Source organism: Benincasa hispida, chromosome 5 (genome assembly GCF_027475165.1).
Source record: "Benincasa hispida cultivar pf3 chromosome 5, pf3_genome.v1.1, whole genome shotgun sequence".
Lineage (NCBI taxonomy): Eukaryota > Viridiplantae > Streptophyta > Magnoliopsida > Cucurbitales > Cucurbitaceae > Benincasa > Benincasa hispida.
The window spans coordinates 67279948-67306700 of record NC_143482.1 but is presented as its reverse complement, the minus strand read 5'-3'; the positions used below and the strand labels follow the sequence as shown (position 1 = coordinate 67306700).

At 38.8% G+C, this 26753-nt stretch overlaps 2 long non-coding RNA genes across 2 annotated transcripts in view; one reads left to right on the top strand and one right to left on the bottom strand.

Moving 5' to 3' along the window:
- The window catches only part of LOC120078189 (uncharacterized), a 30839-nt gene extending 5687 nt beyond the window's left edge, over nucleotides 1-25152 (top strand). Inside the window, exons 2-5 of the long non-coding RNA XR_016529689.1 lie at nucleotides 12479-12892; nucleotides 13371-23161; nucleotides 23313-23380; nucleotides 24034-25152. This is a non-coding gene — a long non-coding RNA (uncharacterized LOC120078189). The remainder of the gene's footprint in view (nucleotides 1-12478; nucleotides 12893-13370; nucleotides 23162-23312; nucleotides 23381-24033) is intronic.
- LOC150036367 (uncharacterized) lies at nucleotides 1340-26753 on the bottom strand. Its single transcript, XR_016529688.1, has 3 exons — nucleotides 26480-26753; nucleotides 1685-1860; nucleotides 1340-1584 (listed from the first exon to the last, which is right to left on the bottom strand). It is a non-coding gene; the product is annotated as an uncharacterized LOC150036367 (long non-coding RNA).

Here is a 26753-nt window from a genome sequence, read left to right as displayed (position 1 = left end):
GTTCGAACGATAAAACGTCGACCCAATAAATAAGCTCCCCATTCCTAAATAGCAAATACTATTGCTATAATTCTTGTTCGTACACTGCCTTATAACGGTGGGTTGGAGGCAAGGCCCGACTGAAGAATGTGAGTGGTTGCCTATTTTGCATCAACACCGAACCTCTCCTACTCCGGATGCATCTGTTCCAACCTCAAATGGTTGGGGAAAATCGAGTATACCCAACACCGAAGCTGATACCATTATTGATTTCAGCCCTTGAAAGGTTTCCTCCGCCTCCGTATTCCATGTAAAGCCCCCTTTCTTCGGCAGTTGTGTCAATGGTAGGGCAATGGATCCATAATTAGCAATGAACTTTCGAGAGTAGCCAATAAGGCCCATAAATTTGTGCAACTCCTTTACCTTTAGGATCGTAAAAGTAACCACCTTTCATTCCTTTAAGGCAATCTAAAAAAAGACACAATTTTGAATGAGGTTCTAATTTCTTAGGATTTTCCTCAAGCACGTATGTTGGACAACCCCAGATCTGAATGGCATAAACTACCTCTATGACCATTCTATAACTCCAAAGGTGTTCCAGTAACATTTTTGGATGGAACACAGTTCAAAATGTAGGCTATAATTTGTATTGCATAACCCCAAAATAAGTCCGATAAGAAAGCATAACTCATCATAGACCGAACCATGCCCAACAGGGTTCGATTTCTCATTTCTGATACACCATTTTATTGAGGTGTACCAGGTGCTGAGAGTTGGGATACATTTCCATGTTCTACCAAATAGTCCTGGAATTTTAGATCCATATACTCTACACCTTGGTTAGATCGAAATATCTTTATTGTTTTATTTAATACATTTTCAACTTCAGCTTTGTACTCCTTGAACTTTACAAGGACTTTAGACTTATGTTGCATTAAATAAACATACCTATATGTAGAATAATCATTCGTGAAAGTGATGAAATATTCAAACTCTTCTCTTGTCTTAACATTCATCATATCACAGAGGTCTGAATGTACAAGCTCTAAGGGCTCTTTGGCTTTGTGACCTTTTCTAGTAAAATACTTTTTTTTGTCATTTTGCCTTCAAGGCACGACTCACATACAGGTAAAGAATCTTCTTCTAACTCGCTTTGAAGTCCATTCTTAACCAGTCTCTCAATCCTATCGAGATTTATGTGTCTTAATCTTAGGTGCCAAAGATGGACATTTTCATTAGAAGAAATTTTTTGTCTTTTATTCTAAGTTACCACAGTTTTAAACTGTTCAGTATTTAGGAGGGTCTTTGTTGCTAACAGTCTTAACACATATAAATTATCTTCCAACTTAGCAAAACAAAGTTCTATACCATTCTTAAAAATAGACGCTTTATTTAAAGAAAATTGTACATAATAAATTTGATCGATTAAACACTTTACCGAAATTAAGTTCATTTTCAAGTTGGGAACTACAAATACATTTTCAAGTAAAATATAATTTTTCTGTAAAGTCGGAGTCCTCTCATTGCCCTCGCAGAGATGACATGTCCAGTTCTTACATGCATTGTCATCTCAACAGGTGCTAGCTGCCACCAGGAATCAATTCCCTGAAATGAAGAACAAACGTGGTTAGTGGCGTTCAAATTATCCAGACCAAATCATCATTCTCCACTAAACAAGTCTTCAATACAAGTAAATCACATTTACCTTACTTTGTCTTCTTCTTTTCTGTCAAGTATTTAGGACAATTCCTTCTCTAATGTCCCTCTTGGTTGCAATGGAAACAAATTCCTTTTACGGTCTTGGTCTTTTTGGCCTTTTGGGCAGCAGCTGGTGGGTTAGCCTTCCACTTTCCACCTTTCTTCTTCTTCCATATTTTGGTGCTAGAAAAGGAAGACACAAACTTAGTTTCAAAGGTCGAACCTCTATAGAACTTCTTTGAGGACGAGGTAACATTTGCTTCACTCTTCTGTTCCTTGACTTTCATCAAGGATTGGAAAGTTTGTAGCTCATTGAGCAAGGTGGTCAGGTTATAGTCAATCATATTCATGACAACATTGCTAAGGAATGTAGGAAACTTTTAGGTGAAGTTTCCAGGATGAAGCTAACCTCAGATCAATGATTTGAGCGATACGTCCCAAGTTGTTTTTTTCAAGCATGGAAACTTCAGGACCAGAAGTCATAGGATTTATTCTTATAATAAAATGAAATATGTCGAAATTTTTTTGTTTAGAAAAATATATAGTTTCAATCTACTCTACTCTTTCAGATCAAGACAAAGATTAATACAATAATTGTACCTACATTAATTCACACACCTTAAGATTTAATTAGGAATTGATTATACATTTTTTTTTCCCAGGGTGAAAAGATAGAATGGGTGTGGGGTAATAATTCCATATTGATCCGAACCAATCCATATGCTCCCATTTTTAATAAGATTCCGGCTAGAAGCATACAAATACTATAATGTGCCTCTCCGTGGGTAACTGGTAACCATGTATATAAGGGTATAATCGATGATTTGACAGAAAAAGCAATAAGAAATCCGATATAGAATAGTATTTCCAGTGCCATAGGATACGATTGATTAGCTGATGTTTCAAAATTTAAAGTTGGTTCATTAGAACCATATAAACCGATACCTAGAGCTAAGGTCCAAAATATGGAAGAAACCGGTGTTTTCACGACTTTATCACCCAGTTAATTCTGTTCCACTTAATCTCTATTTCATGGCCACATATTTTTTCGGCTAAGGAATGGGAAACCTTTCTCTTGATCAGAGATTTCTCTATGAACAATATGAATCGGAGTTTGAAGAAGGGAAAAGAGAAGTAGTCCTCGACCCGCAACAGATAGAGAAGGATTTATTCAATCACATAGTTTGGGCTCCTAGAATATGGCGCCCTTGGGGCTTTCTATTTGATTGTATCGAAAGGCCTAATGAATTGGGATTTTCCTATTGGGCTAGGTAATTTCGAGACAAGCGGATCATTTATGATGAAGAGGATGAGCTTCAAGAGAATGATTCGAAGTTCTTGCAGAGTGGAACCGTGCAGTACCAGACACGAGATAGATCTTCCAAAGAACAAGGCTTTTTTCGAATAAGCCCTCATTTGGGATCCTGCAGATCTACTCTTTTTCCTATTCAAAGATCAGCCTTTTGTCTCTGTGTTTTCACATCGAGAATTCTTTGCAGATGAAGAGATGTCAAAGGGGCATGGCACTTTGAATTCGATATGAGAATTTTTTTCTTGTTTTTTTTCCTAAACCATTAGGTTATGTATCGAAAGAGTAGTATGAGATAAAAAGCATTTTTGATTTAAGCACAATCCAGAAAACACAAAATTTGCTCTGACCACACCTTCGTAACTTCAAATACCCGGATTCGTTATAGTCCGTCCTGTGATACTCCAACCACTGACCTCATCAATGATAAACTCGTTCATCTTAGTCACTTTAAAGTGGATCATCATGTTTAGAACGTGTTATCGAATAGAGACCCCCTCTGGCATGCGGGCATTGAAGATGAATTTGAGCACATAGTGCCTGAGTTGAGTGGATGCTTGTCTAAATATTCCCTGCAGGGACTCCATGATCTTACAGGCAGTGAGCATGGGCTCATGCTTCTTGGCCAAGACCTTGGAGAGGTTTGCCAAGATGTAAGCTTAGACTTTTTCATTTTTCCATACCCAACGTTCGTATGCCTCCTGAACATTTCAAGTGGCATTTGAAGCGGGGACTTGAGGACACTCCTCGACAAGGACAAATCTTAGGTCATCAATGATCAGAACTGTATTAATTGTGTTTCTTCAGGTGATGTAATTATGCTGGTTAATTTTTCGACGACAAGCATGTTAAGAGTTGCGAAAGTCATATTTGTAAAGTTTGCCGAAACATGCAATTTATTTACATTAGTATCTCATGCATTACCCATTTAGGAAAAACCAATCAAATTTAGCAAAATAATTTAATGCACCCTATGTGACATCTATTTTGCAATGATGTTTTAGTGAGGCAGGGTAAAAGCCACCGTAGGATAAACAGGTACCCTTTCACTGAGATAAGACAATCTCAACCAATAATTACAATAGACTTTCTTCTCATAATTATTAGTAACCATTGTTCGGTCCAAAAATTGTTAACTAGTTTAACACTTTCTCATAAGTGTAATCCTTTATTTGAAATTCTAGAATTTCGCCCCAATGAGTCAACCATAAGGAAAAACCAACTGGGGCAAAAACTAAAGCAACCCTATCCATTTCTGGAGTTTGAGTAAAGATTCATGCAAATGTCATTCGTAGGGGAACATAAACAAAGGTGTCTTATGGCCAAACATGAAAATTTACTACAAACTAATGACAGAGACTGTGAGATGTGTTGACACACGTCTCACTCCTACTTACTATAAACACTCTCTCCACACCTTGGTATTGACCTATACAAACACCACTCGTAGGGGGACACAAGCAAAAGTGCCTCGAGGCCGAGTATAGGTATCACGGTGTGCACTTTGAGGGAGAAACATGATAGGAACAGTAAAGTATCATATACACATTTTCTTCCCACGGAGTGTTTTACATAGGGTTAATTTAACTTAAAAAAATACGACTACTTATTTTATTAAGTGTTTGTTTAAATTTGCCCAATAATAACATTTACTTTTGATAGTTAAACAACTTTGATTATTGTTTATTAAACATTTTAATAAATTTTAATCAACAATTGCATGCTTGTAGCAAATCTACCTATTTCACCTTCCAGGTCAGTTCCCAGGTAGGGATGTTCTATTGATTAGTATGGGTGAGAGTGACCAGATTGCCAACTCAACATGCCTACCTTTTTGACTTGTCTGATCTGGGAGCTGGGAACTCAATCCACAATATGGAATTCACTCCTTTTCCGAAGCAGGGATAAGTAGAGAGATTGCTCCCTTAAGGGCTGATTCCGGGGCTTGAACATAGTGGCCACAGCTTCTCTTTGGAAGAGAAGACTAAGTCATAGTATGACTATGATTTATGTTCATTAGAGGGATCAATGGTACTTAAGGAGACAGATGTAACTACAGGAGCATAACGGTTATTGGCCCAGCTATACTTACGAGCGATCTGTGAAGGGTTGTCGTATTGCTCATTGGTTAAGATGGACACATAATATATATGTAGTGAGGATAGTTCAGCTATCGGTCTTTAGTTGAGTGCCTGACAGTTAACGGATGGTGGATCCCGTGACTAAAGAGTTTAGTCAGTTATTCACGTACCGTTGGAGCTTTGGATCTACAGGTCCATGAGGTCCCCTTGGTAGCTTGGTTTCATGTTGAAGGATCAAGTTCTTGGTGTTGATTTGAAATGTTCAAATTGACAAGAGGTATTTTGATTATATGTGATATAATCGGTATGATGTATGAGATACATCTAGTAGAGGATTGATGTAAATGAGATTTACATTAGGTACCATAGAATAGAAAAAGAACTATGGTTTATATGTTTCATGAGATGAAATATTAAAACTATATGTTATAAATATAATATGATAAGTTGGTTATCATTTATATTTATAATAATATTAATTATTAGATAATCAATATTTTTTTTATTAAAATAACTAAAGTAGTGGGTGGTTATTGATCATAGTAACCATGAGTTTAAAAGGAAATCAGTTTCCTATTTTGAAAAAGAGGTTTTTACAAAGTTTGAAAAGTTTTTGAGTTTTCTCTCCGGCGAAAAGAAACTCACGGAAGTCGTCAAGTAAATACAGATTTACTAAACGACGGCTGGGCTAGGTAAATGATCGTGTAGGTGCTAGCTAAACGGTCGTACAGTGTCTACTAAACGATCGCATAGCTTTGCTAGACGATTGCTGACCCATGCTAAACGGCCGTATAGAACGACCAAGCTAAAAGATAGAGCTAAATGATTGCATAGCTTTAGTTAGATGATCACATAGCTTTATCTAAACGATTGGGCATCGACCTATACGATAGGTCTCCGACTTCTCCCACTTGCCCAGTCGTGTACACGATCTATATTTCCTCCATTCGTCTACCTCACACCAAGTCATAACAGAGCCCACCCTCTGAATTCTCACACCGAGAATACCAAGGTCGCCTTGTTGGTGGTGTCAGACTCAACTCGACACCGTCGAGGTTTTTCGGAGGCCGTTCGGGATGCTGCGGAGGCCGTTCGCTGTTGCAGAGGACATTGTAACTGAGGAGATCGTTAAGGACGAGCGCGAAGTGTTCGTGCTATGTTCATGCGGTGTTGCGATCATGTAGATCGGGCGCTTGTGGTTACTGTGATCGATCAGAGTCGCGCATCGGAGTGTGGAGACGTTTTTGTATATGTGCGTAGAGTTCTCTTTATGCATTTGTTGTTCATGCTATAATTTCTCTGTATATTTGCATAACCACTTGTATTGAAGTCGACTGTAAATGTATTATTGATTCATGATTGTAATTTGGAATAGTCTTGCTTCCGCTACTCACGGAAATTGGGATTCTGATTTCCCTCAATTGGTATCAGAGTCAGGTTCTCTGATATTCCAAATTACAGATCGGAATCGAATAATTTTTACAGTCGCGGTAGGTTTCTGCATTTGTAGTTAACCGTTTTCTGCATTTGTGGATATATTTGATGAATGTTTCAGGCTTAAATTGCCTTTTTGTTAAAACTTTCGTTATTACAAAGTGTTAATTGTAAGGGCTCCTGCGTTTTTGGGCGAAATTAACTTTGCAATCTAGTTTACAATTCGAAAAGTTCGAGTTTGTCGAGTCGTTTGTGATGAAGCTTTGGCGCATGGCGATGCTGTTCTCAACGAAGAAGAAGATCAAGCGTTGATCGGATCTTGTAGCCTCAAGTAAACGATCATTATGATTTAACTAAGCGATCGTTTAGATTTTTCGTTCTAGATGATCATGTAGTATTTTCTAAACGATCGTTTAGCTAATGTTAAGCGATGGGGTAAATCGTTTACTATATTGCATATCGTTAGTTGTGCGATCTATGCGATCGCGCAGGCGCTGGAGGTAGACGATCGTAGTGGGAGGATGCGATGCTCGCCATTTAGTAGAAGGCGCGCGCTAGACGATCGTGTAGTTAGCAAGCTTCATTGCTTAGTTACTACCTATGTGATCGCACGTATGCGATACGGAGACGCTAGCTAAGCGATCGCTTAGGTGATGGTGTTTCACGGCATCGTAGTCGCTTAGACGATCACAGAAGGCGGGCGTCGTGCGGAGCGCGCTAAGCGACCGTGTACTTCAGGCTTCATCGCTTAGTAAATGTACACGGTCGTGTTGTAATGGCTAAACGATCGTTTGGATTTTTCTAGACGATCGTATAGTAATGCTAAACGATCGTTTAACTTTGGGAGTGCTGGTAAGCGATAGAACGAAGGGTTTGTTTTATCGTGTAGACGATCGCGGGGTGTTTTGTACACGATGGATGGTTGAAGAAGTGATGCTTTGCCGAGCGGTTCAAGGCCCGGTTCGCCTGTTTGAACCGGAGACTCCTTGTCTTTGTAATAGTTGCTTTCCTTTTTGTGTTTTAAGGAAATTTAACCTAGTTCATCAACTTTTATTGCTTATACATGTGATGTATGGTTCTTATATGTCAAAGTGTTTGTCATATAGTTAAAAACCCACCTTAGGTTGTGCAATTACTCATGCATCATGTATTATAAATGTTATAATATTGCATGAAGAAATTACTTGAAAGCATGCACATGCATCATGAAATATAAGAGTTATATTTTGCATGCATTGAGCATTATCATGCATCATCCTTTTATTATAAATGTTATAGTCTAAGGGTGAATGGAAGCATGTCTTGCTTGTTTCATTGCGGTTTTGTATTAGTGTTATATAAAAGAAGTAGCAATGAATGATGCATTGAGCATGACATTTAGGTAGTTTATAAGCGTTATGAATGTCTTGCATGTGTTAGCTTCGCGTTGTGGTTGTTTCTGTTTATAAGTGTTATAAAGAAATTAGACCTAAAATCAATAATTTAGAGTTGCATGCGAACTTGGGGTGAACTCAAGTTTTTTAAAAGGGTTTTAAAATTGGATTGAGATAGACCTAAGTTCAAGTGGTTCTAAAAAGTTTAGTAACCTAGATTAATTTTTTAAAATCGATTTAATAGGATTAAATTGGTTGGAATAAAAGATTAAATTTGTTGTAAACCTACCTATAAGGGACCTTTTGTCTAAAGTGGGTTCTGGCTAGGTTGGGGTTCTTAAGTTGATGGAAACGTAACTGATAACGGGTAGAAATGCACATTATTACAGTGCTAAGTTATTAAACAATGAAGGTTTGTGTTGATAAAATATGCTAGATTACATCCAAAAAGCAATAAGTTTATAACATTGCGGTCGTATGCGTCCATCGCATAGAAACAGTTAACTTTTGTATTTTTATGTAGAATATGCGTTGATGCAAGGCGGAAAGCGCGATCACAAGAAATCAACGGACGAGCGCAGTGTTACTGCAAGACTTTGCGGTGATTTATACTCGCAAACATCTGCTCAAGAGGGATTGTCGCATAGAGCCGGTGCAACTTGGTGGGTGATAACTTGTTCTACAAGTTATTTATACTGCTTTATTTAGATATTACGGCCAAAAGAAAGGAAAGTTGTGTCAATTGTATGGAAATTAGCTAAGAAATGCGAGAATTATAAATTGTCGTCAATGCACCCACTGACACCATTGCGATGGTAGAAAAGAATATTTCAAGTCTGTTTTACAGGAAATCGGATTAAGTTGACAAGCCGCTAACGATAATAAGTACACTCAGCTTTTCAGTGACAAATATTTGGCATATCAGTCAGAGAATTAAAGTCATCCCATCTGTGCAATCATAAGAGAGAAGCCGCCTTTCACCCTGAAGCTCTATAAATATCGAAGGCAACCTTTAGCAAAGGGGTTCAGCTAGTTCAACAAGTTTGAATACTTAGAGAATTTTCCCTTAGAATAACCTTGTTCTTAGTTTTTCTTTTATTTTAAGGTAGAGCAAGAAAAGGGAAGAGACGTCGAAAGATCGTTCAGGGCAACTCAAGAGAGAACCCGGAGGTGTGGAAAAGCAGAGAGCGGGCCGACTCTCGTGAGAGCGAGACTATCTTTTGATCAGAGTAGAAAAGATAGTGTAAAAGCCTTGGGAAGCAAGAGATTGGTACCAGACTCTTTATTCTCATTTTGCATTGTTATTTTGTATTTCAACTCTGTATCTATACAATAGAATTTCTTTATCTACATCTGTTCACTCTCTTCAAAGCACACATGAGTAGCTAAACTTATTGAATGGGTTGAGAAGAACTAAACTAACATGACTTAGGATCTTCATCGCATGCAATTATCTTGTTTTATGTTGTGCCCAACACCCCTTTAGAGCTACTCGAGAGAGAGTCTAAAGAAAAAATCTAAGACTTGAGAGAGTTAGGTTAGAATCTAGACTCGAAAGAGCAAGATTAGATCTGCATAAGCAAGAGATAGGGACTTAGAGATAAGCTCTGTTTGTCAACCTGCATCGCATGTACCTTAGAGATAGGTATGATATTATGTGGTTGCCTTATTTGTGTGTGTGTCATTTTGTCATCGCATAAATAAGAATAGAGGCTTATGTGTAGGTCCTATAGACTCATCGCATATATCGCATGCATTCTAGTATTAGCAGTCATAGCATTTCCATCGAGAGATGGTTTGCTATTGTATGTGTGTTGCATGATCGCATAACATGAACGCATCTTAGGAAGTGTTAGCCGAACCCCTTCTCAACCCGTTCACCGCATACTCATCGAATCTTCCGTATTATCAACTCTTTTCGAAACTCCGCCGCATTCATTTATTTTATTACCTCAAACCACACCACCAAACAATTATTTGAGTTACCGGTTACCGCAAAGTCTTTTGAAAAATTATCACCGCATACCGTTTTCCCAAGTCTCTGAGTTCGACCCTGGACTTACTAGAAAACTCAATGGAGTTTATACTTAGATTCTGCTGAGGAAGCTTGTTGCTCAACGCATTTCCATTACGGCATTTCATTCCATAATTTCACCTTATAAAATAACGCATCAAGTTTTTGGTGTCGTTGCCAGAGACTTCGGCAAATCAGTGTGCTAACAGTATTTTTTATGATTTCTTTGTAGCTCTCAATCTCTGGTGAATTACGACCCAGAGATTGAGAGGACATTCAGACGGAGACTAAGAAACAGTCGCTAACCACAACAACCAGATAAAGACGATATGGCGGAGCAGCCTAGAAACCGAGCACCAAACGAAAACAACGTCATGGCGAATCCAATTCTACTGGTAAACGATCGTAATAGGCCCATTAGGAACTATGCATCACCAAACTTCTACGATTTCTCTCCAGGAATCATGAGGCCTGCCCTCGATGGAAGCCGATTCGAAATGAAACCAGTGATGCTGCAGATAATCCAGACTGCAGGACAGTTTGGAGGAAGGTATGCCAAGGATCCACACGCCCATCTCCGTAGCTTTATAGAAATCTACAACACTTTTGTGTTCCTGAACATCTCTGTCGAAGAAGTTCGACTAACTTTGTTTCCATTTTCTCTGTGTGATCAGGCACGAAAATGGGCGTATTCCCTCGAGCCGAGAGAGATCACTTCCTGGGAACAGGTCGTAGAGAAGTTTATGAAGAAATATTTCCCACCTACTGAGAATGCTAGACGAAGGAAACTAATAACCAATTTTGAACAAGACATGAACGAATCGCTCAGCGATGCCTGGGTGAGGTTTAAGAGGCTGGTCAGGGACTGTCCACACAACGGATTGCCAGACTGCCTGCAAATGGAAATCTTTTATCACGGTTTAAATCCCGCTTCGCAGACCGCTGCCAATACGGCAGCCGCTGGTGGTTTGCTAGACAAAATATATGATGAGGCTAAGAACATCCTAGATCACATCTCTAAAAATCACGAGGACTGAAGGGAGAGCGATCAGAGATTGAGAATAAAGGATAACGACGCAAGCAATGGTGCTATTGCTTCACTTCAGAGTCAGATGATTGCAATGATGAACCTAATTCAAGGAATCACAATCAACAGCCCAACGCCACATAGTGGGCAAGTAAATGCAATTAATCAAACCACCGCAAGGTGTGCGACTTGCAGTGAAGGACATGCAATGGAAGAATGCCCGCAGAATCCACAGTCTATTTACTTCATGAAAAATAATTCCTACTCTGATACATACAACCCCGGGTGGAGAAACCACCCAAATTTCGCGTGGAAAACTCAACAACAAAGCTTTCAACCTGTGGCGCAAAAAGGAGGGCCACCCAGATTTTTTTCGCGAAATGACGGTCAGATGAGCAATCATGCCAGTAGTTCGCAACCATCGCAATCTTCGTCCTTAAAGAGCTTGTTGAAGTAGTACATTGAGAAGAACGAATTAGTGCTTCAGAATCAAGCAACATCCATTCAAAATCTCGAAATTAAACTAGGACAAATTGTAGGCGAGCTGAAAAATAGACCGCAAGGAGTGTTGCCGAGCTCAACTAAGTTTCCTCGCAATACTGGGGGTATCGGGAAGGAATAATACTTAGCAGTCTCCTTGCTAAGCAACAAAATGACTACGAAAGTAGGGGAGGAGCCCATCGCGACCAACTTGAATGCAGTGACAACCGAGGACCCGTTGACTTATAACTCGGAAAAGCCTGAGAAGATGAACCCTGAAGTTGCGTCCACCCTCAAGCCTCTAGATCATGAGACAGAAGAAGTCCAACCACCAGCATCCCTGCAAGGATTGAAAGAAAAACAAAATGATGAAGAAAAGATTGCAACAGTGGCAATAACGCAAAATGCTATGATCCCACCAAAAATGTGCGACCCAGGAATCTTCACGATACCGTGCTCCATTGGAGGGGTCTACAGTGGCCAAGCACTATGTGATCTTGGGGCGAACATAAACATAATGCCGCTATCAATCTTCAAAGGATTAAGTATTGGCACACTCACGCCCACGACAGAGACTCTCCTACTTGCGGACAGATCCCGAATACATCCTGAATGAGAGCTGAAAAATGCCGCAATCTCAATTGATAAATTCATCTTGCTGGCATACTTCCTCGTTTTGGATTATTAAGCGGACGAAGATGCGCCCATCATATTGGGACGACCATTCCTTTCGACTAGTCGCGCTCAAATTGACGTGCGCAAGGGGGAGACTGTAATTAACATTCATGGGGAAAAGCTCCGGATTAAGGCATTCAAGATCCCAGAGGACAAAAAAAAGAAGAAAAAGTCGTTGTGGATGTGAAAAGCCCAGCTTGGAATAAGCAGTCCCTGAATTAATATATGACTCAACCTCATCAGGGATGCAATCCTTTTTAATATCATTTTTCCTGCATCAATACTTCATGAACTTTCATCATCTTATCGCATTTCTACTTCTGTTACCTCTAAAAAAAAGGGCAAGAAAAATTTTGTAATTTTTTTTATCATTTGACCCTCTCGATGTTTTCTTTACAAACGATTAAGGTACACAATTGCGGTGGCGCTGTACGAAGATGAAACTATTTTATTTCATCACCACAATCCAAAAGAAGATCGCCGCAAAACAGGATGCATCAACAAACAATGCGGGCAACAACGCAAATTTGGGGGTTGTATTCTTCCTTGACTTTATTCCAAATTCTGCACTATCGCATCACATTTTAATTTTGAAAGTTTTATCACCGCATCCTCTTTGATTACACAATCATTTAACATTGATAAATTTAGTAAGTCACTGCATGCTGTCTCTTGGCCAATTATGATTTCAATGATGAAACACATGCTTCTATTTTTTCGTATACACTAGTCTGAGAAAGAGTGCCTTGCTCGTAGTTGGATGTCCGCATGACACAGGTGGGGAAGGCCAAAATGAAGGCGAGGCACTTAGATCAACGCAAGGTAAAAAAAAAAAATAATGTAAAAAATATGCAAAGATAAAAATCATTTGATACTCCGGTGAAAAAGTTTTTTTTTTTTAAAATAAATCATGCGATGTCCTAGAATCTAATAAAGTTCTTTTGAAGGTTAAACTTGCGGTTCCTAGTTCTTAGAAACATTTTCAGAAGAGACTTAAAAAAATACAAAGAAATTATGGTGTATAGGATTTGAATGGAGTATCCTTGAGAAATCTAGGAAAAGTGATTGTGGTCGACTTTCTAAAGGAAATTTTTAGCTTATGCTTAAGGACAAACATTATTTAAATTTGGGGGTGTGATAACGGGCAGAAATGCACGTTATTACAGTGCTAAGTTATTAAACAATGAAGGTTTGCAGTGATAAAATATGCTAGATTGTGTCCAAAAAGCATTAAGTTTATAACATAGCGGTCGCATGCGTCTATCGTATAGAAACAGTTAACTTTTGTATTTTTATGCAGAATATGCGTTGACGCAAGGCGGAAAGCGCGATCACAAGAAATCAACGGACGAGCATAGCGTTACCGCAAGGCTTTGCGGTGATTTATGCTCGCAAACATCTGCTCAAGAGGGATTGCCGCATAGAGCCGGCGCAACTTGGTAGGCGCATATGGGTGAAAGGCATAATTAATCACGATGGAACAGAAAGCTGATGATGGTCAAATCCGAATTAAGTTGACAAGCCGCTAACGATAACAAATACACTCAGCTTTTTGGTGACAAATATTCGGCGCATCAATCAGAGAATCAAAGCCATCCCATCTGTGCTTTCATAAGAGAGAAGTCGCCTTTCATCCCGAAGCTCTATAAATATCGAAGGCAACCTTCAGAAAAGGGGTTCAGCTAGTTCAACAAGTTCGAACACTTAGAGAATTTTCCCTTAGAATAGCCTTGTTTTTAGTTTTCTTTTATTTTAAGGTGGAGCGAGAGAAGGGAAGAGACGCCGGAAGATTGCTCAGGGCAACTCGAGATAGAACCCGGAGACGTGAAAAAGCAGAGAGCGGGCCAACTCTCGCGAGAGCAAAACTATCTTTTGATCAGAGTAGAAAAGACAGTGTAAAAGCCTTAGGAAGCAAGAGATTGCTACCAGGCTCTTTATTCTCATCTTGCATTATTATTTTGTATTTCAACTCTATATCTATACAATGGAATTTCTTTATCTACAACTGTTCACTCTCTTGAAAGCACGCATGTGTAGCTAAACTTATCGAATGGGTTGAGAAGAACTAAGCTAACATGACCTAGGATCTTCATCGCATGCGATTATCTTGTTTTATACTGTGCTCAATACCCCTTTAGGGCTACTCAGAGAGAGTCTAAAGAAAGAACCTAAAACTTGAGAGAGCTAGGTTAGAATCTAGACTCGAGAGAGCAAGATTAGATCTGCATAAGCAAGAGATAGAGACTTAGAGATAAGCTCTGTTTGTCAACCTGCATCGCATGTACCCTAGAGATAGGTATGATATTATGTGGTTGCCTTATTTGTGTGTGTGTCATTTTGTCATCGCATAAATAAGAATAGAGGCTTATGTGTAGGTCTTATAGACTCATTGCATATATCGCATGCGTTTTAGTATTAGAAGTCATAGCATTTGCGTCGAGAGATGGTTTGCTATTGTATGTGTGTTGCATGATCGCATAACATGAACGCATCCTAGGAAGTGTTAACCGAACCCTTTCTCAACTCGTTCACTGCATACTCATCGCATCTTCCGTATTATTAACTCTTTTTGAAACTCTGCAGCATTCGTTTATTTTATTACCGCAAATAACACCACCAAACAATTATTTGAGTTACCGGTTACCGCAAAGTCTTTTAGAAAATTATCATCGCATACCGTTTTCCCAAGTCTCTGAGTTCGACCATGGACTTACTAGGAAACTCAGTGGAGTTTATACTTGGATTCCGCTGAGAAAGCTTGTTGCTCAACGCATTTTCATCACCGCATTTCATTCCATAATTTCACCTCATAAAATAACACATCAGTAACACCCCTACTTGGAAACCTACCTGGAAAGGTGAATTAGATAGATTTTCAACAAGTATGCGATGTTTTTGTCAAAGACTCCATTAAAGAGTTTAATGGATGATGATAAAAAATTGTTCAACTATCCAAAGTAAAAGTTACTCTTGGGAAAACCTAAAAGTCACCTAACTAAAATCCCTAGCCGTGTTTTTTTAAGTAAACAAAACCCTAGGTTATAAAATACTAGTGGGAAAAGGAGGCGTATCAGATATGTCTATGATTCCATTCACGTTTCTCCCTGTATGTTCACATCGTGAGATTCATGCTTAGCCTCGAGATTCCCCAGGATGCATTCCCCTTCGGATGGTGTTTGCATGAGTCAATATCAAGATGGACGGAGAGAGTATTTATAGTAAGTGGGTGAATGGTGTGTGCTAACACGTCCTATGGTCTCTGTCATTGGTTCACACCGTGAGATCATTTTGTACGCCCTCGTGTCACCTTCGATGCGGTCCCCTTCGGATGGGTTTTGTGTAGTTGGTCAATATCAAGGTGAACTCCAGAAATGGATAGGGTTGCTTTAGGTTTTATCCTAATCGGATTTTTTCCTTTTGGGATGAACCTCTAGGGCTTAAAATGGCGGGTTACACTTACGGGAGATTATTAAGTAAGTTAATGATCTCTTGGCCAAATCAATGATGGCTTGTCGTTATAAGGACAAGAGTTGTTCTGGTATTAATAACTAGTTGAGAACTTCTCAATTCAGAGGAGGGATAACTGACCTCCTTTCGGTGGCTTTTGTTCTAAACCTTTGAAGCATCATTGCGAAACTAGATGTCACACGGGGTTCATGTTAGTTTTCCTAAAACCTTATTGGATGTTGTTTTGTTTTACAACGGGTATTTGCTTAAAACCTAAGGTAGGTCAATGTGTTTTTCTTTTCTACAACTCGTTAGTATTTCCGTTTAAAACTTTTAAAAATGACTGATTTATTACAGTGGAAAGAATCGTGTGAAACAAATTTCGTGGCAAACGACCTCTATCACACTACTCTCCAAAAAAGGAGATAAGACAGTAAATTTGATTTATTGATCTTAGAGACATGTCTGGTAGAGAATGATGATTTTGCCTAGATCTTAGATTCAGGTGCTACCAATCATGTCAGTTCCTCTTACTAAGGATTTAGTTCCTGGCAAACGTTGCCACAGGGAGAGATGACTCTTCGAGTCGATAATGGTGAGGTTGTTTCAGCTGTTGTTGTAGGCAGGTTGAAATTATTTGTTGACAAGAAACGTTATCTGTTACTGGATAATGTTTTTGTAGTTCCTCATATTAAGAGGAACTTAATCTCGGTTTCTTGTCTCATTGAACAAGGTTATACCGTCTTCTTTTCTGAGAATAAAGTGTTTATTTTCAAGAATGGAATGGAGATTGGTTATGGTTTAATGAAAAATAACTTATATGTACTAAGGCCGTTAGTCATAAAAGCCTTGTTTAATACTGAAATGTTCAGTACGGCAACAACAACTAAAAGACCAAACGTTTCTCCAAAGGAAAATACCCATCTTTGGCATCTAAGGTTAGGTCACATCAACCTCAATAGGATTGAGAAGTTGGTGAAAAGTGGACTTCTAAAGAGTTTAGAAGAAAACTCCTTGCCAGTATGTGAATCATGCCTCGAAGGCAAGATGACCAAACGACCTTTTACTGGAAAAGGTTACAGAGCCAAGGAAGCCTTAGAGTTTGTACATTCAGACCTATATGGTCTGATGAATTTTAGAGTTCGAGGTGGGTATGAATATTTCATCTCTTTCATAGATGATTATTCAAGGTTTGGGTATCTCTTCCTAAGGCAACGTAAGTCTGAAGCTCTTAATAAGTTCAAGGAGTATAAGGCTGAAGTTGAAAACTTGTTTGGTAAGAAGATAAAAACACTACGATCTGATCGTGGTGGATAATATATGGACCTCCAATTCCAGAACTATATGATAGAACATAGGATTACGTCCCAACTCTTGGCCCCAGGTACACTCAGCAGAATGGTGTATCAAAAAGGAGAAACAGGACCTTGTTGGACATGGTTCGGTCTATGATGAGTTATGCTCATCTTCCAGACTCGTTTTGGGGTTATGTAGCACAAACTACATGTTATATCCTGAACAACATTTCCTCAAAAAGTGTTTCTGAAACACCTATTGAGTTATGGAGGGGCCGGCCCTATTTCAGAATTTGGGGTTGTCCAACACATGTGTTGGTGACTAATCCAAAGAAGTTGGAACCGCGTTCGAAGGTTTGCCTCTTTGTAGGCTACCCCAAGGAAACAAGAGGATGATACTTCTATGATCCAAGTGAGAACAAAGTGTTTGTTTCCACTAATGTTATCTTCTTGGAAGAAGATCACATGAGGGATCATAAGCCACGAAGTAAGCTCGTTTTACGTAAGATCTCAAGTGAGACTGAGACTGCTGAGGGTTTATCAAGAGTTGTTTAACAGGCCGACAGATCAACAAGAGTTGTTGAGGTCGAAACGTCTAGTCAACCAGCTAAAGAGTTGAGACTGTCTCGACGTAGTGGGAGGGTTATAAACCCACCGGATCGCTACATGGGTTTGACTGAAGCTCAAAATGTCATTACGAATGATGGGGTCGATGATCCGTTGTCTTTTAAGAAAACAATGGAGGATATTGACAAATATAATTGGGTTAAGGCCATGAACCAGGAAATAGAGTCTATGTACTTTAATAACGTCTGGGAGCTTGTTGATCCACCTGATAGGGTAAGACTTATTGGGTGTAAGTGGATCTATAAGCGAAAGAAAGGTGTAGATGGAAAAGTGCAAACCTTTAAGGCTAGGCTCGTGGCAAAGGGTTATACCCAGGTTGAGGGAGTTGACTATGAGGAAACTTTCTCACCTATTGCCATGCTTAAGTCTATCCGTATTCTCCTGTCCATAGCTACATTTTATGATTATGAAATATGGCAAATGGATGTAAAGACTGCCTTTCTGAATGGTAATCTTGAGGAGACCATCTATATGACTCAACCAGAAGGGTTCGTAGTTTCAGATCAAGAGCAAAGAGTTTACAAGCTTAATAGGTTCATTTATGGGCTGAAACAAGCATCTCGATCTTGGAACATCAAATTTGACACTACTGTCAAGTCGTTTGGCTTTGACCAGAACGTTGATGAGCCTTGTGTTTACAAGAAGATCATCAACAGCTCAGTAGCTTTCCTGGTACTGTATGTGGATGATATCCTACTCATTGGGAATGATGTAGGATATCTGACTGACATTAAGAGTTGGCTAGCTACTGATAACTTGTAGAAATACAAGTTATTTATACTGTTTTATTTAGATATTGCGGCCAAAAGAAAGAAAAGTTGCGTCAATAGTATGGAAATTGGCTAAGAAATGCGAGAATTATAAATTGTCATCAATACACCCACTGATGCCATTGCGATGGTAGAAAAGAATGTTTCAAGTCTGTTTTGCAGGAAATCAAGTCACTGCATGCATTCATGGCTCAAAGATGAACTGAACAATGCATCTACGTTGCATTGTGCCCATCAATCAATAATGAAGAGATGATCAACGTAATGACGGCGCATGCGACAATCGATTAAGAGCTTTGTGATCAACGCAACTTCAACCGTATGCGGTAATAAAAAAACAACATCGCATGCGGGCAAATGATCGAAGATGTAAAGAGCAACGCAATTGCGGAGGATTTAGACGCGTGTACACCTGTCAGTTGTGCATTTCTGACGGGATTGATTGCGTAACAGAAGAAATATTTACTCCACCATTTCAGGAACTGCCTTAACAATAAAGTGGGGACCACAATGCAAAGAGTCAAAGCTTTGCCTATAAATAGCTTCTACAATTCCATTGAAAAATATACTTGATACGGGAGAATTGATGCTTGTATATACTCAATACAAGGAGACTTGAATACTGATATGAGAGAGAGACTGGTCTGAGTGCCTGATCAGAGTAGATCCGGGATAATCAAGAGAGACAAGGCCGAGAGATGAGTCTCCGGGCAAAGAATCCTTTCAATCCCCGCCGTTGAAGCTCTATACGAAGGTCACTTCTACCAGACGAGCAAGCCTGAGAGGGAAACTCTTCTCTTCATCCATTCCACACGCCGGAAAGCAAAACCTCCATCCAGATATGTGTCAAGACATTGACACTCCTCTGTATTTGTTTCTATCTCGTTTTCATCACTTGTACTCATCTTTTTTACTCTATCATTCACACCATGTATCAGACGCTTAATCTTAGTATTAATTGTTATGATCATTTCCATCATCATCTCTCTGCCTATTGCCATTCATCCATGATTCACTTTCTCCATGGTGTTTTCTTAATTCCCTGGGTAATTAATAAGAATTAAGCAAGTAAATTAATCTGTGTTAAGGAAATAATTTTGTCTAGCTAAAGCATGCTAGACGGCATCTTCACCTGTGAGAGCAGAAGTGAAGATGCCATTCCGCCTATCGAGAGAAAGTTGGAAGAATGTGTTAACTAAAGCAAGAAGTACTTCCAGAGATGGAAGCAACCTTGCGTTCATCACGTTCATCCCTGTTTCACCATAGAGATATGGGAACGCGGCCGATCACCGAGAGGTGTACGCCAAGGGAAAGCGGAACCTTAGTTTCATCTTTAACACAGTTAACAAACTTGCGATATTTTTACTAATTATTCTTTCTATTTCTGATTCATACATAAAGACTTGCCATCGTATACCACGATCCTTTGTATAACTTCACAGTCAGTCTCGAACTCAGTATCATGTATCATGAATCTTGTATCTTATATCATAATAGTTTAGGACTTTACTTTTATCGCACTTTTATTTTATCAACACAATTTATGTTTATCGCAATTTAAATTCATGTACAAACCAAATATTTTATTAATTGTAAAACCAGTCGTATATATCACGAAAGTAACACATTAACGAAAACAATCCTTGTGTTCGATCTCAGATTACTCTAAGAAACTTGCGTTAGAATTGTACTTGGTTTCAGCGCATGGAAACTTGTGACAACACATTAGTCCATAGCATTCTACAAGCATATAGTTGACAGCGCATATATTTAGAAGTAGTAATGCATAACACAGCGTCAACACTCCATTTCCATCTTTACGACATCAAGTTTATGGCAACATGAGCTTATTGTTCAATCATCCATATTCATATTTGTTTGCATGTTGTAAGTAATATGACACGTTTCCAACGTTACAACTGCCCAGTTCCAAATGAAAGATTTTGGTGAGGCACAGTATGTTCTAGGGATCCAGATCATTTGGGATCGCAAGAACAAACGGTTAGCCCTGTCTCAGGCATCGTACATTGATCAAATGTTGATCAGGTACAGGATGCAAGATTCCAAGAGGGGTTTGTTACCTTTCAGGCATGGAATCGTTCTGTCTAAGGATCAATGTCCTAAGACACCTCAAGAGGTTGAGGAGATGAGACGGATTCCCTATGCTTCTGCTGTAGGAAGCTTGATGTATGCAATGTTGTGTACCAGACCCAACATTTGCTATGCAGTAGGGATTGTCAGTCGGTATCAGTCCAATCCAGGATTTGATCACTGGACCGCGGTCAAGACGATCCTCAAGTATCTTCGGAGAACGAAAGACTACATGCTTGTGTATGGAGATAAGGATCTAATCCTTACAGGATACACGAACTCTGATTTTCAGACCGATTGATATTAAAGTAAATTGACATCGGGGTCAGTGTTTACTCTGAATGGAAAGGCTGTAGTTTGGCGAAGCATCACGCAAGGATGCATCGCGGACTCCACTATGGAAGCCGAGTACGTAGCGGCTTGTGAAGCAGCTAAAGAGGCTGTTTGGCTGAGGAAGTTTCTTACAGATTTGGAAGTTGTTCCAAATATGGATTTGCCTATCACTCTTTATTGTGATAACAGTGGGGCTGTGGCAAATTCGAAGGAGCCTCGAAGTCATCGTTGAGGTAAGCACATAGAACGAAAATATCACCTGATCAGGGACATTGTGCATTGCGATGATGTGATAGTCGAGCAGATCACATTGGAGCACAACGTTGCTGATTCCTTTACAAAGGCCCTCACGGCTAAAGTGTTCACGGTCACCTGGAGAGTCTGGGTCTGCGGGACATGTGGCATCTTGTCTAGGGCAAGTAGGAGATGATACTGGGGTATGCCCTAGTTTATTATATATTGTACATTTTATATTATATTGTACATTAGTCTCTGGAGTCATTAGGACAAGTGGAAGATTGTTGGGATTGGTGTCCTAATTCTCCCGGAGTCTTGTTGTTTTGTAAAGATACACATTGTTCAATAAATAAAATAAGTGTTATTTAATTCTGAAATTTACTCATATCCAATAAACAAAGCTCATTGGTTATCTTATGTGAACTTAAGCATGTATATGTGATATACAAGTGGATCATGCCTTAAGTGATAACCTAAATCGATCTGTAGTATAAGGATTAAGGTGGGATACCTGATCCTTGTGACACTACGGATACGACCCGCTTTGTAGAGGTTTGCAAATGTTGTAAACTACTACAGATGGTTGATCCTAATCATTTATGTGGAGACGTGGAGCAGGGCGACCTATACAAAGAGTTTGTATAAGATCTGGACCACGAGATGACTAGACTCTATATATAACGTCGTTGATACTAGAGACTTACTTCTCACCTAAACGATCATAGGTGACACAAACTCAATCTTGAGTGTTTTGTGAATTCCTGCCTTTGAGGGCAATCCTTTGATTAGTATGGATGAGAGTGGTCAGATTGTCAACTCAACATGCCTACCTTTTTGGGAACTTTTCTGATCTAGAAGGTGGGAACTCAATCCACAATATGAAATTCACTTCTTTCCCGAAGCAGGGATAAGTAGAAAGATTGCTCCCTTAGGGGTTGATTCCGGGGCTTGAACATAGTGGCCACAACTTCTCTTTGGAAGAGAAGACTAAGTCATAGTAGGACTATGATTTATGTTCATTAGAGGGATCCATGGTACTTAAGGAGACAGATGTAACTACAGGGGCATAACGGTTATTGGCCCAGCTATACTTACGAGCGATCTGTGAAGGGTTGTCGCGCTGCTCATTGGTTAAGATGGACACATAGTATATCTATAGTGAGGATAGTTCAGCTGTCGGTCTTTAGTGGAGTGCCTAGTAGTTAACTGATGGTGGATCCCGTGACTAAAGAGTTTAGTTAGTTATTCACGTACCGTTGGAGCTTCAGATCTACAGGTCCATGAGGTCCCCTTGGTAGCTTAGATTCATGTTGAAGGATCAAGTTTTTGGTATTGATTTGAAAGGTTCAAATTGACAAGAGGTATTTTGATTAAATGTGATATAATCGGTATGATGTATGAGATACATCTAGTGGAGGATTGATGTAAATGAGATTTACATTAGGTACCATTGAATAGAAAAAGAACTATGGTTTATATGTTTCATGAGATGAAATATTAAAACTATAGGTTATAAATATAGTATGATAAGTTGGTTATCATTTATATTTATAATAATATTAATTATTAGATAATTAATATTTTTTCTTTTAAAATAACCAAAGTAGTGGGTGTTTATTGATCATGGTAACCGTGAGTTTAAAAGGAAATCGGTTTCCTATTTTGAAAAAGAGGTTTTTACAAAGTTTGAAAATTTTTTGAATTTTCTCTCCGGCGAAAAGAAACTCACGAAAGTCATCAAGTAAATACAGATTTACTAAATGACGGCTGGGCTAGGTAAACGATCATGCAGGTGCTAGCTAAACGATCGTGCAGTGTCTACTAAACGATCGTATAGCTTTGGTAGATGATTGCTGGCCCAAGCTAAACGATCGTGTAGAATCGATCGAGCTAAACGATCGCATAGCTTTATCTAAACGATTGGGCATCGACCTATACGATAGGTCTCTGACTTCCCCCACTTGTCCAGTCGTGTACACGATCTGTATTTCCTTCATTCGTCTACCTCACACCAAGTCTGAACAGAGCCCACCCTCTGGATTCTCACACTGAGAATACTAAGGTCGCCTTATTGGTGGTGTCAGACTCAACTCGACACCGTCGAGGTTTTTCGGAGGTCGTTCGTGGTGTTGCGGAGGCCGTTCGCTGTTGCGGAGGAGATCATGATCGAGAAGATCGTTGAGGACGAATGCGAAATGTTCGTGCGGTGTTGCGGTCATGTAGATCGGGTGCTCGTGGTTACTGTGATCGATCAGAGTCGCGCATCAGAACATGAAGACGTTTCTGTATATGTGCGTAGTGTTCTCTTTATGCATTTTTTGTTCATGTTGTAATTTCTCTGTATATTTGCATAACCACTTATATTGATGTCGACTGTAAATGTATTGTTGATTCATGATTGTAATTTGGAATAGTCTTTCTTCTGTTGCTCACGAAAATTAGGATTCCGATTTCCTTCAACAACTCACTCAAGATTTAGGTTATGTCACCTATGGTCATCCTGGTGAAATGTAAGTCTCTACTATTAATAGTGTTATATAATGAAACTATTCATTTCGTGGTCCAGTCTTATACAAACCATTTTCATATAGAACACTCCTACTCACATGTCTTTACATGAATGATCAGGATCAGATAATTTCTAGATTTCTACAACAATTGTAACATCTATAAAGTGGGTTGTGTTCGTAGTGTCACCAAGATAAGGTACCCAACCTTATCCATCTACTACAGACCATTTAAGTTATCACTTAAACATGATCCACTTATATGTCTCCACATACATGTTTAAGCTACAGAAGATAACCTTCAATGTTTATTTATTGGTTTTAGGGGTTAATGCTACTAAATGTCAAATAAAATACCTCAGATTTTAATAAATAAATGAACTATTTGTACAATACAATTACAAACTACAGGACTCACGAGATTTAGGGCATAAACCCCAACAACGATGTGATCTTGAATCGTTCATGTAGAGACATGCAAGTAGGGACATCCTATGCAAAATATGTTTGCATGAGACCGGACCATGAGATAGCCACTTTTCTTTATAATATTGTTTACTGTTAAGATTGACTGTTTCATTTCGATGACTTAAGGTAACTTGATCTTAATTCTAAACTAACTATGAACTCCTATTTTTTTGGAATTATTCTTTAAGCTGCATGGGTGAGAGTGACTTAACATCGTCGCTCAATAAGTCACCAAATCCCACCATCCCGTTCTATGGCCAGAGAATAGTCGAGAAGACCCTCGTGGTGGTTCACAGTTGATTCATTGAGAAGATTGGAACATAATTGGTGGTCAATTTGGAGCTACAAAGGTTGTAACTCAAACCCTAATTTCAAAGTTATTTGCACGCATGTTTTATCGTTAAAATTAATGAAATTTAGAGTACTTAAGATCTAAATTGTTTCCACATGCATATACATGGTGGACATTCTATACGCGCGTGTCGCTGCCATCGTCCGTCCGATCGGTCGAGTGTGACGAGGCGCGTGTGTGTGATTATTGTTTATTACAAATAATTATTATTTTAATTTATTTTATTTTTACTTTAAATAAAAGAAAAGGTCCTTCAGTCGTTCCAGTGTTTCATGGTCCGTGGAACTTCTTGCGTCTCACGTGCGGTCCTCGTGCATGTTCCATGGTTGTGCACACTTCTCTTCCGTTAGTTTCACGCCGCAGTTTGTCCTCGAGGCCTATAAATGGTGCGAGTTTTTCATCAGTTTTTCACAATAGTTTTTCATAGAATCCTTCTTCTCTCTCGATTTCTCTTCTTGCTTCACGTTTTTAGTTTTCCGAGCATATCAGTTCTGAAGGGTGTGAGTTTTTTTCGATCGATTATCGTGCAACTTCGATCGAGATTTTTTTTCTAGGTTGTTTTATCCTAGGGACAACGTGGAAATTCTGTAGAACTGCTTGTACATTTGGGTAGAGTCGTGAAACATCTTAAAGAGAGCGAGATTCACGACTCAACCTGCAACGAGTTTCTTTTTTGCAGGTTCTATTTTTTCCTAACGACCGTCATTCGTGATCTTTCGTTGCTATCATCTTCTATCCATCGGAGGATAGCCTTTCAAACACTCTGGTTTTTGTTTTACGGTTTTACATAAAACATTGTGCATTTGATAAATTTCTTCACAGAGCCAGGTTTAGAATTCAGTGGTAATGTTTTTCATCACAGAATTTGTAAGTTTTTGTTTGTGTTCGGCAGCCTGAGTATTCTGTTCTTCAACTTTGTTTTTCACTGTTTGATCTATGGTTTGAAATATTTTTTGATTGGCTGATTTGTACGATTGGTCGGACTGATTTGTACTATTGGTTTGGCTGATTTGTATCTTGGTTGGGTTATTTTGTATCTGTTATGGGCTGATGCTGATTTGAATTTTTGTTAGACAGAATTGTTAATTCTGTTTGGGTTGATCTGAAATTTTTCGTTGGACTGGTTTGTGACCGTTGTCGGAGCTGATCTAAAATTTATATTTTTTGGTTGGTCTATATTTTTCTGTTTGTTGTTAAATCCCAGTTGCAAAATTCGAATTAGATAAATTTGATGGTAAGCCTTTGGAAAAATAATCTTAAGGCTTTTTTGGTACAGCAGAAAGTGAGTAAAATTTTAGAAAACCAGAAACAAGGCCTGCAAATTTAACCAAAGAAAAACTAGTTGAGATGGAAGAAACAACTTATAGCACAATGATCCTTTATTTAACTGATAATGTGCTTTGATAGGTTAATGATATTGAAGATCCAAAAGAATTATTGACTAAGTTGGAATTACTTTATTTAAGTAAATCTTTTCTAAACAAGATTTATTTGAAAGAGAGGTTCTTTGGATTTAGGATGCAATCATCAAAATCCTTAGAAGAAAACTTAGATGAGTTCGACAAGATATGTATATATCTATCAAATACAGGGGTAAAACTAGATAATGAAGATTAGGCTGTTATTCTCCTAAATTCATTACCTGAAAGCTACAAAGAAATTAAGGTTGCAATAAAGTATGGCAGACATTCATTGACTTTAGAAATTGTCTTAAATGCTTTGAGATCTAAAGAATTTGAAATTGAAAATGAAAAAAAAAAGGGAAAAAAAGAAAAAGAAAAAGATGCTGAAGCTTTAGCGGTTAGAGAAGATCTGAATCTAAAGGAAAAACACTAAACGTATATCTAAATCTAAGGGTAAAGAGAAGAGAAAATGTTATTATTGCCATAAGGAAGGGCACTTGATTAAAATTGCTTCAAATTAAAGAACAAGAAAAGGGAAGATGAGAAAAATGAAGAACAAACTGCTGCAAATGTGCATGAATGGTATCGGTATGATTCGGTAGGAGTGTTAACTATGTCTGGGAATGCAATTAGGAATGAGTGAGTACTTGATTCTAGATGTTTCTACCATATGAAACCTCATAGACATTACTTTCGAGATTTTGAGAAACTTGAAGGTGCGTGAAAGAAACCAGTGACGGTTCTACAACAGAAGCTGGGATCGATCCTAATTTTTTCGATTCACAGAATTCCGGTTACATAACAGAACAGAGATATTATGCATTAAAGATCTAAATTTTACAGCATGCTTAGAAGGAGAGAAAAGGGAAGAAGATATACATAGCCTTGTAGCCACACTTCTTCATGTATTCTCTCTTGATCACGATCACGATCCTCTTTGATCTCCAATTGAAAGACACTACTACAAACGGAACCTTTTTTATTCTTTGGAGTCGAGAATTGGCAGGTTGTGGGCTCTACCCTAGATTTAGAAAAGGGAGGAAGAGAGATTGAGAGAGAGGAGGAGAAGAATTTCTTCTCTGTAATTTTCTGTAGAGAGAATTGTTCTCTCATAAATTTTAGGAAGAAGATGAATGGTCAACTGACTCACACA